We start from the raw sequence: 18,202 nt of genomic DNA on the forward strand, positions 1-18,202 counted from the left end.
ATATAATGTTTACATACCCTACATTACTCATCTCATATGTATATACTGTACTCTATACCATCTACTGCATCTTGCCATCTTTATGTAATACATGTATCACTAGCCACTTTAAACAATGCCACTTTTATATGTTTACATACCCTACATTACTCATCTCATATGTATATACTGTACTCGATACTATCTACTGCATCTTGCCTATTCCGTTCTGTACCATCACTCATTCATATGTTTTTATGTACATATTCTTCATCCCTTTACACTTGTGTGTATAAGGTAGTTGTTGTGAAATTGTTAGGTTAGAGAACTCGTTGGTTATTACTGCATTGCATTGTCGGAACTAGAAGCACAATCATTTCGCTACTCTCGCATTAACATCTGCTAACCATGTGTATGTGACAAATACCATTTGATTTGAGTGTGCAAAGCTGTCATCAAGGCAAAGGGTGGCTATTTGAAGAACCTCAAATGTAAAATATATTTAGATTTGTTTAACATAAAAACACGTGAATGAGTAGGTGTTCTAAAACTTTTGTGTACTTAGAAAGACTCAGCTGTAATCACTGCCAAAGGTACTTCTACAAAGTATTGACTCAGGGGTTTGAATATTTATGTAAATTAGATATTTATTTATTTCATTTTCAAAGATTTGCATAAATTTCAAAAAACCTGTTTTCACTTCATGGAGTATTGTGTGTAGGTGGGAGAGAAAAACCCCCGATTTAATCAATTTTGAATGCAGGCTGTAAGACAGCAATATGTGGACTAAATCGAGGGGTATGAATACTTTCTGAAGGCACTGTTGGAAAAAACGGTTACCCACTTTTTATGAGAACTTTCATGAAGTGAAATGGAAAATATAATTAATCCCTGGATGGCTGACAAGATTCTAGCTAATATTGATCTAATATCAATAATATGACTTGATGAGGCCTTATGTGTAGGTGTTTCTATAGGAATTTATTCCACCCATGCTTTTTCGTTTCAACCCCATGGTAAACTGGAAGATTGTAGGCAATATTAATCTAATAGCTATGGGCTATGTGAACCTGGTGGTCCTATGTGTTGGTGTTTCCAATAAGATCCAAGAAGTTCATGTTCCGTTTGACCCCTGCGGTTGTTAACTCAAAGCAAAGGTCACCTGGTCCAGAGGTTAGTTGGCCGTATGCAGCAGGTGTACACCCAGGTGGAGAATTCATGTATTTAAAGCTGTGTCGAAACGTCACTCAGATCATGTAGAAAAAGCTGTAATATTGATTCTCTCCTTAGGTCAGGTAGAAGCTGGTGCTGTGGAGACATCTTTATGTAAGGCACGGAGCTAAATTCAGATAACACCCTGTGGGTGGAGGAAAAAGAAGGTCAAAAAAAGGTTTGGGAGAGGTATGTGCATACACTATAGATAGAATATCATTAAGTAGGATTGGAGGTGCTGTTGGGTAAGGGTAGAGGTTTGCTAGTCAGAGAAAAACAAGGAGAACCCAGGCACTCTTCATGTTATTTACATATCTTCACAAATGATTCACACCCCTTGACTTTTTCCACATTTTGTTGTGTTACAAAGTGTGATTAAAATGGATTTGACATTTTTTGTCAACGATCTACACAAAAACCTCTGTAATGTTAAAGTTTGTAAAACACTAATATTGGTTGTTGATCATTGCTAGACAACCATTTTCAGTTCTTGCCATAGATTTTCAAGCAGATTTAAGTCAAAACTGTAACTCGGCCTCTCAGGAACATTCACTCTCTTCTTGGTAAGCAACTCCAGTGTTGATTTGGCCTTGTGCTTTAGGATATTGTCCTGCTGAAAGGTGAATTCATCTCCCAGTGGCTGGTGGAAAGCAGACTGAACCAGGTTTTCCTTTAGCATTTGCCTGTGCTTAGCTCCATTCTGTTTCTTTTTTATCCTGAAAAACTTCCCAGTCCTTAACATTTAAAGCCACAGCCATTACACTCTGTAACTGTTTTGAAGTCACCGTTGGCCTCATGGTGAAATCCCTGAGCGGTTTCCTTCCTCTCTGGCAACTGCACTAGGAAGGACGCCTGTATCTTTGTAGTGACTGGGTGTATTGATACACCATCCAAAGTGTAATTAATAACTTCACCATGCTCAAAGGGATTTTAAATGTATTTTCCTTTGTTATTTCATTTTTAAAAATCCATATACCATTAGGTACTCTTCTTTGCGGGGCATTGGAAAACTCCCTTGTTTTTGTGTTTGAATCCGTTTACTGCTCAACTGAGGGACCTTGCAGATAATTGTATGTGTGGGGTACAGAGAAGAGATAGTGAAATGACATACCCAAATTTAACTGCCTGTAGCTCAGGACCTGAAGCAAGGATATGCATATTCTTGATACCATTTGAAAGGAAACAAAAGTTTGTTGAAATGTGAAATGAATGTAGGAGAATATAACACATTAGATGTGGTAAAAGATAATACAAAAAAAAAACGTGTTTTTTAAAAATTTGTTTTGTACTATCTTTGAAATGCAAGAGAAAGGCCATAACGTATTATTCCAGCCCAGGCACAATTTAGATTTGGGCCACTAGATGGCAGCAGTGTATGTGCAAAGTTTTAGACTGATCCAATGAACCATTGCATTTCGGTTCAAAATTTTGTATCAAGACTGCCCAAATGTGCCTAATTGGTTTATTTATACAATTTCAAGTTCATAAATGTGCACTCGCCTCAAACAATAACATGGTATTCTTTCACTGTAATAGCTACTGTAAATTGGACAGTGCAGTTAGATTAACAAGAATTTAATCTTTCTGCCAATGTCAGATATGTCTATGTCCTGGGAAATATTCTTGTTACTTACAACCTCATACTAATCACATTAGCCTACGTTAGCTCAACCGTCCCGAGGTCGGGACACCGATCGTGTAGATGTTAAACACTATAATTGCACACAGAGTGAGTCCATGCAACTTATTATGTGATTTGTTAAGCACATTTTTACTCCTGAACTTATTTAGGCTTGCCATATCAAGGTGGTTGAATACTTATTGTCTCAAGACATTTCAGCTTTTCATTTTTAATTAATTTGTAAACTTTTCAAAACAATTCCACTTTGACATTATGGGGTATGGGGTAGTCCAGTGACAAAACAAACGCAACAAAATGTGGGAAAAGTCAAGGGGTGTGAATACTTTCCGAAGGCGCTGTATAATGCATTGAATGCTGTAATGTTTTCAGAGGAACACCTTAAAAACTCTTAAACTCGGACGCATTTTGGCATATGAGAAGAGGAACTGTAGTGTAGGTGATGTGAGGTTAGAATTTTAGCTTTAGTGTTCGCTCTTAATTAAGTCATAGCTATATTACAGTGTGCTGAAAATGCTTTTACAAAAATCCATTTGTCAGAGCACTGTAATTTGACATGTTCTTTTAGACAAAAGAGTGAGAGAAAAGACAGAACTCGAACAATGGAGAACAAGACTAGTCATCCATAATGAGTGAAATGTTTTGTCTGGTTCAGTTTGATGTGTTCTGTTCTACTCCCCCAGCCTAGATGCCCGTTAGCGTCAGACACTGGTGATTAATGGGAGGTTACTACTGTTTCTAATAAACCAAAGACACTTATTACTACACCTACACAGGGGGGGGAGCTGTGGAGACGCGATTGCCGCTGACTTTTAGTCCTCCAGGGGGATGAGATGGAAGTATGTGTGCGTACGAGGTGATCCATGTCCTACCAATGACTCACGTAAGTCTTCTGAATACAACAAATATAGTATGTACCGGTTGGTTTCTTCGAAGCAACTTTATGTGGTTTTCAGGGAAAATATAGTATAATGGCTTCTTGCGCTGGTCGTTCAGTCGAACACAAAAACACAACAATTAAAAGTAATTTAGTACTTTCTGATGGAACTACATTCTTCTGACTTGAATAAGGTAAATATTCTAACCCACCTGTACCTGCTGATTTCCTAGTAGGTGCTTTGTGGTTTCATGGAAAATGTGATTGAAGAGAACCCCTACTGTATAATAGACCAGCTGAAAGAGTAATTATCTTAATCAAATTCATCTGGCTCGGCCAGAATCATAACCTTTTCTGTGTTTTGTCATATTGACCCTAGAGAGAGAGAATAAAGAACATGGATATTTTTTTTAACAGTAATTAACTGTGCTTTATGTCTTTGGATTTTGTTTGTCCTTGTACTGAATGTTCACTTCACCGTATTATGTCATAATGTAAATAACTTTGTGGTCTGTAATTGGTGCTCTAGTGGGGTAAAATGGAATGGCAATATCCTTTTTACAACTCACTGGTGGGGTTAGTTTATACAAAGCTAATAACTTCATGAGGGGTAAAGCTGATGTAACTCTGAAACTAAAGCAAGCAATTTAGTACCTCCTCATATCTTCACTGTGTCTCAGTCTTAGAGGCAACTAAATCCATGTTTGAGAAATAAAGACGAAAGACGAGCCTGTCATTTTACAGAACAATACAAATCACCACTCTGCAATATACCCTCCCTATCTCCCCATATCCCCTTTGTATTTCTTTATCAAGCTAACACATGGGAAAACAGGGGGAAATGAGACACAGACAGACAACCAGCCCAGTATCTCCTTTAGTAAACAGAAATGCAGGATAAAGTTGAGTTTATCCTGACACTATCTTAATGGAAGTGTCTGAGGAGGGAACACAACAGATAGGACGAGACTCGGGTTGGGTTTGAGGCTGAGACTGGGGCTGGGGCGATACACCCGCTGGGGACAGGGTGAGGTCATTTCAGCACCCAGAACCAAATCTGCTACTCTCGCAATAGACAAACGTGAGGTAAGGGGGTGATGAAGAGAGTGCTGCTGAGAGGGGTCAGTTAAACAATACATCCAAGGATATAAGGAGGTTGAGGGTATATTGTTGACCAGAAATAGGGGGTGGACAGGCGATGCTAGGAGATAGGGTGACGTTGACCATGTTCCCAATGAAGGATAGTAAGTATAAGAGGCAGTGGACACTGAGGGATTGAGGGAAAGTGCTATGGGCGATTGATAGATGCTGTGGGCGATTTAGTGGAATGATGTTAAGAGGAGATGGGGGTAGTGTTCAAATCTACAGATTCTCCGCTTATGGAAACGACGCCCACTACCAATCTAATATAACACCACCGTTCTAAACCTCCTCCTCTTCACTCTCAACCCCTCTGTTTCGCCTCTTCAACCCTCAAACCCTCTCAGTGTATTTCCAGAATCATCTAACCTCTGCCTACACCCAGTCACTTCACTGAGTATGGATACATGCACAAAATAATATGATTATTGTTGATAGTCAGATTCGAATTGTTTGCTTAAAACGTTTACATGCTTTGCAAGAAGAATGATTTCCCTAACAATCCTGTTTACATGGACACATCTGAAATCAGACTTCCCAATGGGACTTAAAATGAATGCAGAAAATTGGAATTCTACCACAGCGACCATGTTATTTTTGTGAAGCCTATTTGATTCCAAGTTCGGACATATAAAGTTTGTATGTAAAAAATATTTTGAAGATGCATACTTTCAGTGCATACTTTCACTCACGCATAAGAGGGAAGCTTGCGGTACCGGGGCTGGCACATGCGCAGATCAAATACACTGCTGGAACGCCGATTAAACTGTTTACATGTCCTAATAAATTGGAAGATATCGCAGAAAACCAAGTGTTTTAATCAGCGTATGCTTACTTCGATTATGACCTGACGCCGATTAAGAAAAGCAGAGTAAAGTGTTTACATGGCTAATGCCCTACTCGGCCTACTACCATAATGAGTGTAATATTGAATTAGTAGCGTGCATGTAAACATACTCACTGACGCCCATCAACACTGCTGTAGGGTTTGCACTTTTCGCTACATTAAAAACACACATCTATGCATATGTGGGTTCTACGTACGTCGTTGCATTTAAACAGTGGATCACAGTGTGTGGTTCTTCCATCAAAGAGTGGAGCTGAAGAGTCTAACAGTACAACAGCAGGTGTAGGAGCGTAGTGATGACGTTGGGATTCAGTGTCCTAAACCAAGGTAGGTAGGTAGCCTACAGTAGCCTCCAGGTTTGTGTGTGGCCTCATCCATAGTCATACCAGAACAGTGATGTCTTCCCACTGTCTTCCTCCTACTAATATTTAAATTGTGTGACGACGACAATTTTTGCTGTGAGTTTTGGAGACATTGTTGTTCTCGAATAGAACTTTGAGCATTAGAATGTACTTTTCTTAGTTCAGACGGTAAGATGGTGAATCAGAAATGTGTTTGTTCTGCTCCCACGACACAGGGCACAAATTGAAATATGACTTTAATGCCATGTGTCTAAACATGTTCAAAAGTTCACACTAACCGTAGATGTGATATTGTCTGTTGGAGTGTTCTGGTACTTTACCTCTAGCTGGCCTTCTTCCAAATCATCTCAACTCACGCTCGTTTATGCAAAGCTACTCTGAAATAAATGCGAGTGCAGTGTTTCACATTTGTTTGTTTGTATTTGTGTGTGTTTATATGTCGCCAAGTTGAAGCTAGTCCATTATAGCATATTAAATCGATCTCCAGTGAAGGATTGACACTGTGACTGCACAGCTAACAAAAGATAAGCTCCAACTATTTCATGCACTGTCTGAATATACTCTATCAGGTATGTGAAAGATGTTTGTTGTCTCTTCCTGCGTAGATAGGCAATGCCTTGTCATACAGAGGATCAGTGTCCTCAGCTGGAGTTGAGATATGATGTGTATCATATACCTCCTTCACCAATAGTCTCTGCCCCATCATTGTAATACATTCACCTGATATGTCCAAGGCCAAATGTCCACATTCGTCTTTTGACTAAAGTGTTATGGCTGTCACAAAAGGGACTATTAAAAGCAGTTCTGTACCATCAAGGTGCAGTATGTCACTGTACGGGTCATGAAATCATTATAAAAGCTAAAATATATAATAATAAATACATGCCATTTAGCGGTTGATTTTATCCAAAGCGACTTAGCATTTGACTTGTCATTTGTGCATATTTGTTTTATTTATATTGATGGGCCCGGCAGCAATCAAACTCACAATGTTTGGCATTAAAAGCACCATGCTCTACCAACTGAGCCACACAGGAACATGCCTGGACAAAAATGGAGGAAAGGGACTGGGTCTTTTTGACTTAGAATAAATGGAATCAAAATGGTGTGGTACCCTTCCTGCTTCCTGCAATTGGTTTTGGTTCACTTTGAATTTATACAGAAAACTAGAAAATTACATTTACTTCAGTAAATGTTGTGTGCTTTCTAGTCTTGAAGTACTTATGGTTGTGAAATAGTAGTGGTAGTGATGGTAGTAGTAAAAGGGTTTTCATAGGCTTTGTGTTAGTTATAGTGACCTATTTTGGGGTGGTTTGTAGGTGTGGAGTTATTATAGTGTGCTAGTAGTAGGCTACAGTGAATTCTATTTCATCATAATCCATAGAATGTGTTTTTAAGCTATCAACATGTTTTAGTTTGAACATACTGACAGTGTTATGGCGGGGATATCAGTTTATAATGCTGAAGCCTGCGTTCTGCCATTGAAATGAAGGAGGACACAACAAGCTTTATTGTTCATGATGGTAGCAAAAATCTGTAATAAAGTGATCAATGTTGAGTCAGTCTGCACAAGTCAATGTGGGGTTGGTGTTTAAGAGCAGTGGTCAATCAAATGTTTGCCTTTGAAGTCTGGAGCTTTCATGCAAATTTAAAACGGTTATAGATCAAGAAGTACAAATAGCATCAACAATTTTTGAACAAGACATCTAAATTGAGTCAGTCTGTACATGTCGCCATTGGTTTGGTGTCCACATTTAACGGTTCAGTGGCGAATCCAAATACATCCCATTCAAGCCTATGGCGCTTTTATGCACATTTATAACGGTTATAGTTCAAAAAGTTATAAATGGTATCAAAAAGCTGTATTCAAGCTATGTTTTAGAGTTTGAATGGCGTTTCAAGCTTAAACGGTTGAAGAGTATAGTTGCGTCCAGAATATTTCCCATTCAATTAATTGGGATTTATGCAAATAAATTGGAGTGTGAAAAGCATAAGCGGAATCAAAACGTTTTATAGTGCCAGTCGGCACATTGGTGTTGGTAGTTTGTACGGTTTTGGCACTAATCCCGGTGGAATTATAATAAGTGTGTACCGTTTCCAAAGTGGTGCTGTGCTTCAACAAGCACACCTAACTAGGAGATAAGCAGTGCATTGTGGATGTGTGCATGCACACATTTTCTACTTTGTATTTCTCTAAAAACATTTAAACGGCTCCAATGACAAATTATTTTATTTGGACATCACAAAAGGGAATTAAATCAGCCCAGAATCTGTCCCTGCTGCATGATGAAATTATGTTCTTGGTAGATGTTACACAATGGGTGCAATTAAGACTGTGGGGGGGATGTTTTATACTCTTTCTAATGGCCTGTGTTTCTGCTTTGTGTCTTAGTACGTGTCTGAGTTACTAACAGCCTGAGTAGCATTTTAGATTTCATATTACACCAGAACACAGGGAATGAGTTAGGAGTAATAACGCTAATAATAAATACCACTTACCAGAGTGAATGCATACATGTGTAGTATGTTAAGTACTCCCTGTGGGTGTTGAACCCATAACTACGGCACTGCTAGTGCCATACTATTACCAACTGAGCCACATAGGTACGGTACAGTACTATGATGCACAGTTACCCTTGAAAACTACCTTATGGCATTACCCTATCTAGAATGCACCACTTTTGGGCTTGTCAAAAAGCATATACTATATAACGTTAAGGAATAGGGTGCCATTTGGAGTACCATCTAAAGATTACTCAACTACAGTTTTACTACATTAATAAATACAAATTCAGATTGGAGCTGAATGATCTCCATTTGATGTCATAGTTAAACACATCCATCCATGTTGGCTTACTTATTTCATTACAAGGAGCATCAAGCACACATCAGAGCAGTTAATTGGTTGAGGTGGTGAGTATTGTTCAGCTTTTATAACCTCTGTCTCGCTCTGCACAATCCTCCCACTGTGTGTGTGTTTGTCCCAAAGCTGCTTCTGCGGGGAATAAAATACATTTATCCATTTATTTCCGCAGGAATTAATATAGAGACTGATAATAGCAGAGCAAGTCCATCAGAATGGGTCAAGAACGCACACGTTTTGTCCCTCAACCCTGGAATAACCTAACACTGTCCTCTTCAGATAGAGAGGGTGATATGGTTATTATTATCATCATCTACGGTGTGCTGGCTAGGCCCCTCTCATCCCCGGTCATTTTACCCCCTGTTGTGATAGACTCAGAAGCACCGGTAAAACCCATGCCAGCTAATCAAGTAGCTTGGACCAGGGTTTATTACATGGGGGTTATATGGGGTAGTGGCATCAGCTGCCATGTGCTACTGGGTAATGATTCAGTACAGGTGGACATTCACTTCATTTCTACCCTCTCAAGGATATGTACTCCAACAGTGTTACTTTTTGAACCAGCAGGTCTAGGCAGGCAGGGATAGAGGGGAGAATAAAACTGAGGAGACTGTGCTGTACCAGACTGAGGGCATCAAAGCAAACAGTGATTGTGATGTACAGTGGCAAGAAAAATGTATGTTTAACCCTTTGGAAATACCTGGAGTTTTGCGTAAATGTTGATCTGATCTTCATCTAGGTCACAACAATAGACAAACACGGTCTGCATAAATGAATAGCACACAAACAATTATACATTTTCATGTCTTTATTGAACACACCATGTAAACATTCACAGTGCAGGGTGGGAAAAGTATGTGAACCCTTGAATTTAATAACTGGTTGACCCTCTTTTGGCAGCAATAACCTCAACCAAACGTTTTCTGTAGTTGCGGTCAGGAGGAATTTTGGACCATTGTTATTTACAAAACTGTTTCAGTTCAGCAATATTCTTGGAATGTCTGATGTGAACTGCTCTCTTGAGGTCACGCCACAGCATCTTAATCGGGTTGAGGTCAGGACTCTGACTGGGCCACTCCAGAAGGCGTATTTTCTTCTGTTCAAGCCATTCTGTTGTTGATTTAATTCTGTGTTTTGGGCCTTTGTCCTGTTGCATCACCCAACTTCTGTTGAGCTTCAATTGGTTTACAGATAATATATTCTCGTGCAAAATGTCTTGATAAACTTGGGAATTCATTTTTCAGTCGATGATAGCAAGGTGTCCAGGCCCTGAGGCATCAATGCAGCCCCAAACCTTGATGCTCCCTCCACCACACTTTACAGTTGGGATGAGGTTTTGATGTGGTGTGATGTGCCTTTTTCTCTCCACACATAGTGTTGTTCCAAACAACTCAACTGTAGTTTCATCTGTCCACATAATATTTTGTCAGTAGCGCTTTGGAACATCCAGGTACACTTTTGCAAACTTTTTTTGGACAGCTGTGGTTTCTTCCGTGGTGTCCTCCCATGAACACCATTCTTGTTTAGTGTTTACGTATCGTAGACTCGTCAACAGAGATGTTAGCATTTTCCTGAGATTTCTGTAAGTCTTTAGCTGACACTCAAGGATTCTTCTTAACCTCATTGATCCTTCTGAGCTGTGCTCTTGCAGTCATCTTGGCAGGACGGCCACTCCTAGGAGAGTAGCAACAGTACTGAACTTTCTCCAAGTAAAGAAATTTGTCTTACCGTGGACTGATGAACATCAAGGCTTTTAGAGATACTTTTGTAACCCTTTGCAGATTTATGCAAGTCAAAAATTCTTAATCGTAGGTCTTCTGAGATCTCTTTTGTTCGAGGAATGGTTCAGGTAATGCTTCTTGTGAATATTAAACTCTAACCAACATCTCCAATCCATCTCATTGATTGGACTCCATGTTAGATGACTCCTGACTCCAATTAGCTTTTGGAGAACTCATTAGCCTAGGGGTTCACATACTTTTCCCCAACCTACACTGTGAATGTTTAAATGATGTATTCTATATAGACAAGAAAAATACAAATACATTTTTGTTAATAGTTTAAACACACTATGTTTGTCTATTGTTGTGACTTAGATGAAGATCAAATCAAATTTGAAGACCAAGTTATGCAGAAATCCAAAGGGTTCACATACCTTTTCTTGCCACTGTCTATGTACTGATTGTGACTGTGAACAGATCATACTGTTCAGACAGTTACAGTGGAAGCCTTAAAACTGGAGAGGAGTTGGAGAAAGTGGGCTAAGTTTGAGCATTCTTACTTTTACTTTGGTAAAAGGGTGTTGTAAAGGTTTTTTGCTCTTTTCATGTAAAAAATAAAATATAAAAAGGTTGAAAAGACTGTCGGACAAAGAGGAGATTCAAGTGAAAGGAATGAGAGGTCGAGCAGTCATTTCATTTTTCTTTTTACATTTACCTTATGTTATTCTCATATATAAAACATTCTAACTTAGAACACTCACCCACAATGCCAACTGATTTTCTGAGGTCAGGACAGCAACGTTTCCTCCCTCTGGAAGAAAGTGCTCTCGCTCTCTCTCTGAGAATGAACTCAGTCAGTGTGGCAGCATCAGATGAAACGGGGCAAGGCAGGGTGGCAAAGCTGACAACTCTCAGTAATGACCAGAGCCTAGGGTGCTGCAGTCTGAGTAGATGGAGGGACAGCCAACCGGAAATTCTCTCTCTCTCTCTCTCTCTCTCTCTCTCTCTCTCTCTCTCTCTCTCTCTCTCTCTCACCTTTCTCTCTATCTCTCTCACACCTCTCTCTCTCTCTCTCTCTCTCTCTCTCAGACAGATTATTTCACTGTATCACAATTCCAGTGGGTCAGAGGTTTACAAACACTAAGTTGACTGTGGATAATTCTATAAAATTATGTCATGGCTTTAGAAGCTTCTGATAGGCTAATTGACATCATTTGAGTCAATTGGAGGTGTACCTGTGGATGTATTTCAAGGCCTACATCCAAACTCAGTGCCTCTTTGCTTGACATCATGGGAAAATCTAAAGAAATCAGCCAAGACCTCAGCAATTTCCAAACGCCTGAAGGTACCGCATTCAGACCAGAGGACATTTCTCCAAAAAGTATGATCTTTGTCCCCTTGTGCAGTTGCAAACCGTAGTATGGCTTTGTACAAACAATAGTACACAAGTATAAACACCATGGGACCACGCAGCTCTCCTACCGCTCAGGAAGGAGACTCGTTCTGTCTCCTAGAGAAGAATGTACTTTGGTGCAAAAAGTGCAAATCAATCCCAGAACAGCAGCAAAGGACCTTGTGAAGATGCTGGAGGAAACAGGTACAAAAGTATCTATATCCACAGTAAAACAAGTCCTATATCGACATAACCTGAAAGGCCGCAAACAGAACTGTTAGGCCATAATGACCATCGTTATGTTTTGGAGGAAAAAGGGGGAGGCTTGCAAGCCGAAGAACACCATCCCAACCATGAAGTACGGGGGTGGCAGCATCATGTTGTGGGTGTGCTTTGCTGCAGGAGGGACTGGGGCACTTCACAAAATAGATGGCATCATGAAGCAGGAAAATGATGTGGATATATTGAAGCATCATCTCAAGACATTTGTCAGAAGTCAAAGCTTGGTCGCAAATGGGTCTTCCCAAAGGACAATGACCCCAAGCATACTTCCAAAGTTGTGGCAAAATGGCTCAAGGACAACCAAGTCAAGGTATTGGAAGGGCCATCACAAAGCCCTGACCTCAATCCCATAGAAAATTGTGGGCAGAACTGAAAAACTGTGTGCGAGCAAGGAGGCCTACAAACCTGACTCAGTTACAACAGCTTTGTCAGGAGGATTGGGCCAAATTCACCCAACTTATTGTGGGAAGCTTGTGGAAGGCTACCTGAAATGTTTGACCCAAGTTAAACAAAAAGTTAAAATTAAAGCTGAAATAAATCATTATCTTCTGACATTTCACATTCTTAACAAAGTGGTGATCCTAACTGACCTAAGACAGGGCATTTTTACTAGGATTAAATGTCAGGAATTGTGAAAAACTGAGTTTAAATGTCTTTGGCTAAGGTGTATGTAAACTTCTGACTTCAACTGTAGGTAATAGGGTGCCATTTGGGATGCAGTGAAGTTTTATATATAGAACTATGAAGGACAGCTTTGACACACACTTCCTCTTGGTAATGTGCCTCATCTCACACACACACACACACACACACACACACACACACACACACACACACACACACACACACACACACTGCTTGACTTCTTGGTTGGTTGAGGTGGTCACAGTTGGTTGGTTGATGGTCACAGGTTGGTGCTTTGTGACCACAGGTTGGTTGGTTGAGGTGGTCACAGGTTGGTTGGTTGTGGTGGTCACAGGTTGGTTGTGGTGGTCACAAGTTGGTTGGTTGAGGTGGTCACAGGTTGGTTGAGGTGGTCACAGGTTGGTTGGTTCACAGGTTGGTTGAGGTGGTCACAGGTTGGTTGGTTGAGGGTTGGTGGTGGTGGTCATAGGTTGGTTGGTTGAGGTAGTCACAGGTTGGTTGGTTGAGGTGGTCACAGGTTGGATTGGTTGAGGTGGTCACAGGTTGGTTGGTTGTGGTGGTCACAGGTTGGTTGGTTGTGGTGGTCACAGGTTGGTTGGGTTGGTTGGTTGGTTGAGGTAGTCACAGGTTGGTTGGTTGAGGTGGTCACAGGTTGGTTGGGTGGTGAGGTGGTCACAGTTGGTTGGTTGTGGTGGTCACAGGTTGGTTGAGGTGGTCACAGGTTGGTGGTTGAGGTGGTCACAGGTTGGTTGGTTGTGGTTGGGTCACAGGTTGGTTGGTTGAGGTGGTCACAGGTTGGTTGAGGTGGTCACAAGTTGGTTGGTGGTCACAGGTTGGTTGGTTGAGGTGGTCACAGGTTGGTTGGTTGGTTGGTGGTGGTCACAGGTTGGTTGGTTGAGGTGGTCACAGGTTGGTTGGTTGAGTCACAGGTTGGTTGGTTGAGGTGGTCACAAGTTGGTTGGTTGAGGTGGTCACAAGTTGGTTGGTTGAGGTGGTCACAGGTTGGTTGAGGTGGTCACAGGTTGGTTGGTTGAGGTGGTCACAGGTTGGTTGTGGTGGTCACAGGTTGGTTGTGGTGGTCACAAGTGGGTTGGTTGAGGTGGTCACAGGTTGGTTGAGGTGGTCACATGTTGGTTGGTTGAGGTGGTCACAGGTAGGTTGGTTGTGGTGGTCATAGGTTGGTTGGTTGAGGTAGTCACAGGTTGGTTGGTTGAGGTGGTCACAGGTTGGATGGTTGAGGTGGTCACAGGTTGGTTGAGGTGGTCACAGGTTGGTTGGTTGTGGTGGTCACAGGTTGGTTGGTTGAGGTAGTCACAGGTTGGTTGGTTGAGGTGGTCACAGGTTGGTTGGTTGAGGTGGTCACAAGTTGGTTGGTTGTGGTGGTCACAAGTTGGTTGGTTGTGGTGGTCACAGGTTGGTTGGTTGAGGTGGTCACAGGTTGGTTGGTTGTTGGTGGTCACAGGTTGGTTGGTTGAGGTGGTCACAGGTTGGTTGGTTGAGGTGGTCACAGGTTGGTTGGTTGAGGTAGTCACAGGTTGGTTGGTTGAGGTGGTCACAAGTTGGTTGGTTGAGGTGGTCACAGGTTGGTTGAGGTGGTCACAGGTTGGTTGGTTGAGGTGGTCACAGGTTGGTTGGTTGAGGTGGTCACAAGTGGGTTGGTTGTGGTGGTCACAGGTTGGTTGGTTATGGTGGTCACAGGTTGGTTGGTTGAGGTAGTCACAGGTTGGTTGGTTGTGGTGGTCACAGGTTGGTTGGTTGAGGTAGTCACAGGTTGGTTGGTTGAGGTGGTCACAGGTTGGTTGGTTGAGGTGGTCACAAGTTGGTTGGTTGTGGTGGTCACAGGTTGGTTGGTTGAGGTGGTCACAGGTTGGTTGGTTGAGGTGGTCACAGGTTGGTTGGTTGAGGTAGTCACAGGTTGGTTGGTTGAGGTGGTCACAAGTTGGTTGGTTGTGGTGGTCACAGGTTGGATGGTTGAGGTGGTCACAGGTTGGTTGGTTGAGGTGGTCACAGGTTGGTTGGTTGAGGTGGTCACAGGTTGGATGGTTGAGGTGGTCACAGGTTGGATGGTTGAGGTGGTCACAGGTTGGTTGGTTGAGGTGGTCACAGGTTGGTTGGTTGAGGTGGTCACAAGTTGGTTGGTTGAGGTGGTCACAAGTTGGTTGGTTGAGGTGGTCACAAGTTGGTTGGTTGAGGTGGTCACAGGTTGGTTGGTTGGTTGAGGAGGTCACAGGTTGGTTGGTTGAGGTGGTCACAGGTTGGTTGGTTGAGGTGGTCACAGGTTGGTTGGTTGAGGTGGTCACAGGTTGGTTGGTTGAGGTGGTCACAGGTTGGTTGGTTGAGGTGGTCACAGGTTGGATGGTTGAGGTGGTCACAGGTTGGTTGGTTGAGGTGGTCACAAGTTGGTTGGTTGAGGTGGTCACAGGTTGGTTGAGGTGGTCACAGGTTGGTTGGTTGAGGTGGTCACAAGTGGGTTGGTTGTGGTGGTCACAGGTTGGTTGGTTATGGTGGTCACAGGTTGGTTGGTTGTGGTGGTCACAGGTTGGTTGGTTGAGGTGGTCACAAGTGGGTTGGTTGTGGTGGTCACAGGTTGGTTGGTTGTGGTGGTCACAGGTTGGTTTGTTGAGGTGGTCACAAGTGGGTTGGTTGTGGTGGTCACAGGTTGGTTGGTTGTAGTGGTCACAAGTGGGTTGGTTGTGGTGGTCACAGGTTGGTTGGTTGTGGTGGTCACAAGTTGGTTGGTTGAGGTGGTCACAGGTTGGTTGGTTGAGGTGGTCACAGGTTGGTTGGTTGAGGTGGTCACAGGTTGGTTGGTTGAGGTGGTCACAGGTTGGTTGGTTGAGGTGGTCACAGGTTGGTTGGTTGAGGTGGTCACAGGTTGGTTGGTTGAGGTGGTCACAGGTTGGATGGTTGAGGTGGTCACAGGTTGGTTGAGGTGGTCACAGGTTGGTTGAGGTGGTCACAGGTTGGTCACAGGTTGGTTGGTTGAGGTGGTCACAGGTTGGTTGGTTGTGGTGGTCACAGGTTGGTTGGTTGTGGTGGTCACAGGTTGGTTGGTTGGTTGCAGGCATTAATTGACTTTCCACCCAACCACACGACAGTCGTTTTATGAGCTACTATATGTTTTATTTATTTTTTATACGCAATCAACAAACATCGAAGCATCCATTTCCCTGTGTAAATCACCATAGAAAGTCATGCCAATGGAACATATGGCAGGCAAACATAAACAAAACCAATTTCACCTTTTCCCTACAACCTTATAGACTATCATGTTCAACTTTACAGTAAATCACTTCCCAGCTCCTTCTCCCATTTCCCCGGTTTTATTTCTGATGCCGAAATTTTGTGGCGGCAGCATGACAAATGGAGGAGATTGCAGTGAAGGTTTTCATAATGCTATAAGTTAGAGCAGCTAGGAGAGAGAGAGGCTTTAAACCAATAAGGCATTAGCATACTTGTTCCCCATCCATCAGCTGGCTGTGGTGCTAAGGTGGATGTGTGTGTGTGTGTGGTGTGTGTCTGTGCGTGCCTGCGTGCACGTATGTGAGAGAGAAAGAGAGAGAGCAGTGCAGGCCTCTAGCAGTCATATTATACACGCAGCATCACCACTGGGGCCCAAGGCCTGTGCACTGATTACATGCAGGGTTCACATTGCACGCATTGTGTGTGTGGGAGGGGTCTCTTGTGGGTGCCCATCATCAATATTTTGTATAATTGTGAGGATGGGGGGCACATTGGTATTTCAATTTTTATGTGGGTGACCCTGATTTGTTGTTGGGAGGCCAAGGATTTCCTAACACCAAAGGAGATGTATAATTACTCTACGTGCTGTAACTCGTATTCATACACATGCAATGCTAATGTTAGGGCAAATACTGTGAACTATGAAGAGTAATGCATTCAAGGACAAGCAGTGACAATATGATAAATGCATCTGCCTATGGAAAGTCTACATCTCCCTTGGATTTCTTGACATTTTATTGTGTTACAAAGTGGGATTAAAATGTATTTAATAGTGATTTTTTCTACTCAAAATACTTTGCCATGTCAAAGTGGAAGTATTAATACTTATTAATAAAAAATAATACACTAAAACATGTTGATTAGTTAAGTATTCAGCTCCCGAAGTCAATAGATATTATAAACACATAAATGACTGCATCTTTGATATGTCTGAGTGTTGTAATACATCATCCACATCATAATTATTAACTTGATCATTCTTAGATATATATTCAATGTCTGATTTGTTATTATTACCCATCTACCCTTCTTTATGAGGCTTTCGAAAAGCTCCCTGGCCTTTGTAGTTGAATCTGTGCTTGATATTCAGTGTTTGACTGAGGGACCTTACACATGTTTTATGTATGGCGGACAGAGGAAGGAGTAGTCATTCAAAAATCATGTCAACTCCTAATATGTGAGCCCATGCCTGAAATTTAAGCCTGTTTTGTCACGTTCTGACCTTAGTTTTTTTGTTATGTCTTTGTTTTAGTATGGTCAGGGCGTGAGTTGGGTGGGTTGTCTATGTTAGTTTTTCTATGATTTGCTATTTCTGTGTTTGGCCTGGTATGGTTCTCAATCAGAGGCAGCTGTCAATTGTTGTCCCTGATTGAGAACCATATTTAGGTAGCCTGTTTTCTATTGTGTTTTGTGGGTGATTGTTTTCTGTTTTCTGTTGTGTGTCTGCACCAGCCAGAACTGTTTTCGGTTGTCGGTTTATTGTTTTTGTTTAGTGTTCAAGTTCTTTATTAAAAGATATGGACACATTACACGCTGCAAATTGGTCCGACCTCTCTTCCTCCTCTTCTCCTTCATACGACGACCGTCACAGAATCACCCACCACCAAAGGACCAAGCAGTGTGGTAACGGGCAGCAGCGATCTCCAGACTCCTGGACATGGGAGGAGATCTTGGATGGCAAGGGACCCTGGGCACAGCCGGGAGAATATCGAAGCCCCAAGGCAGAGCTGGAGGCAGCGAAAGCCGAGAGGCGGTGGTATGAGGAGGCAGCACGGTAGCGCGGTTGGAAGCACGAGAGGCAGCCCCAAAAATGTATTGGGAGGTGGCACACGGGGAGTGTGGCTAAGTCAGGTAGGAGACTTGAGCCAACTCCCTGTGCTTACCGTGGAGAGAGAGGCACCGGGCAGGCACCGTTTATTGCCGTGACGCGCACGGTGTCCCCGGTGCGCAGGCATAGACCGGTGCGGTACATAGCAGCGCCTCGTATCGGCCGGGCTAG

The sequence above is a fragment of the Oncorhynchus nerka genome, linkage group LG4, assembly GCF_034236695.1.
Source record: "Oncorhynchus nerka isolate Pitt River linkage group LG4, Oner_Uvic_2.0, whole genome shotgun sequence".
Lineage (NCBI taxonomy): Eukaryota > Metazoa > Chordata > Actinopteri > Salmoniformes > Salmonidae > Oncorhynchus > Oncorhynchus nerka.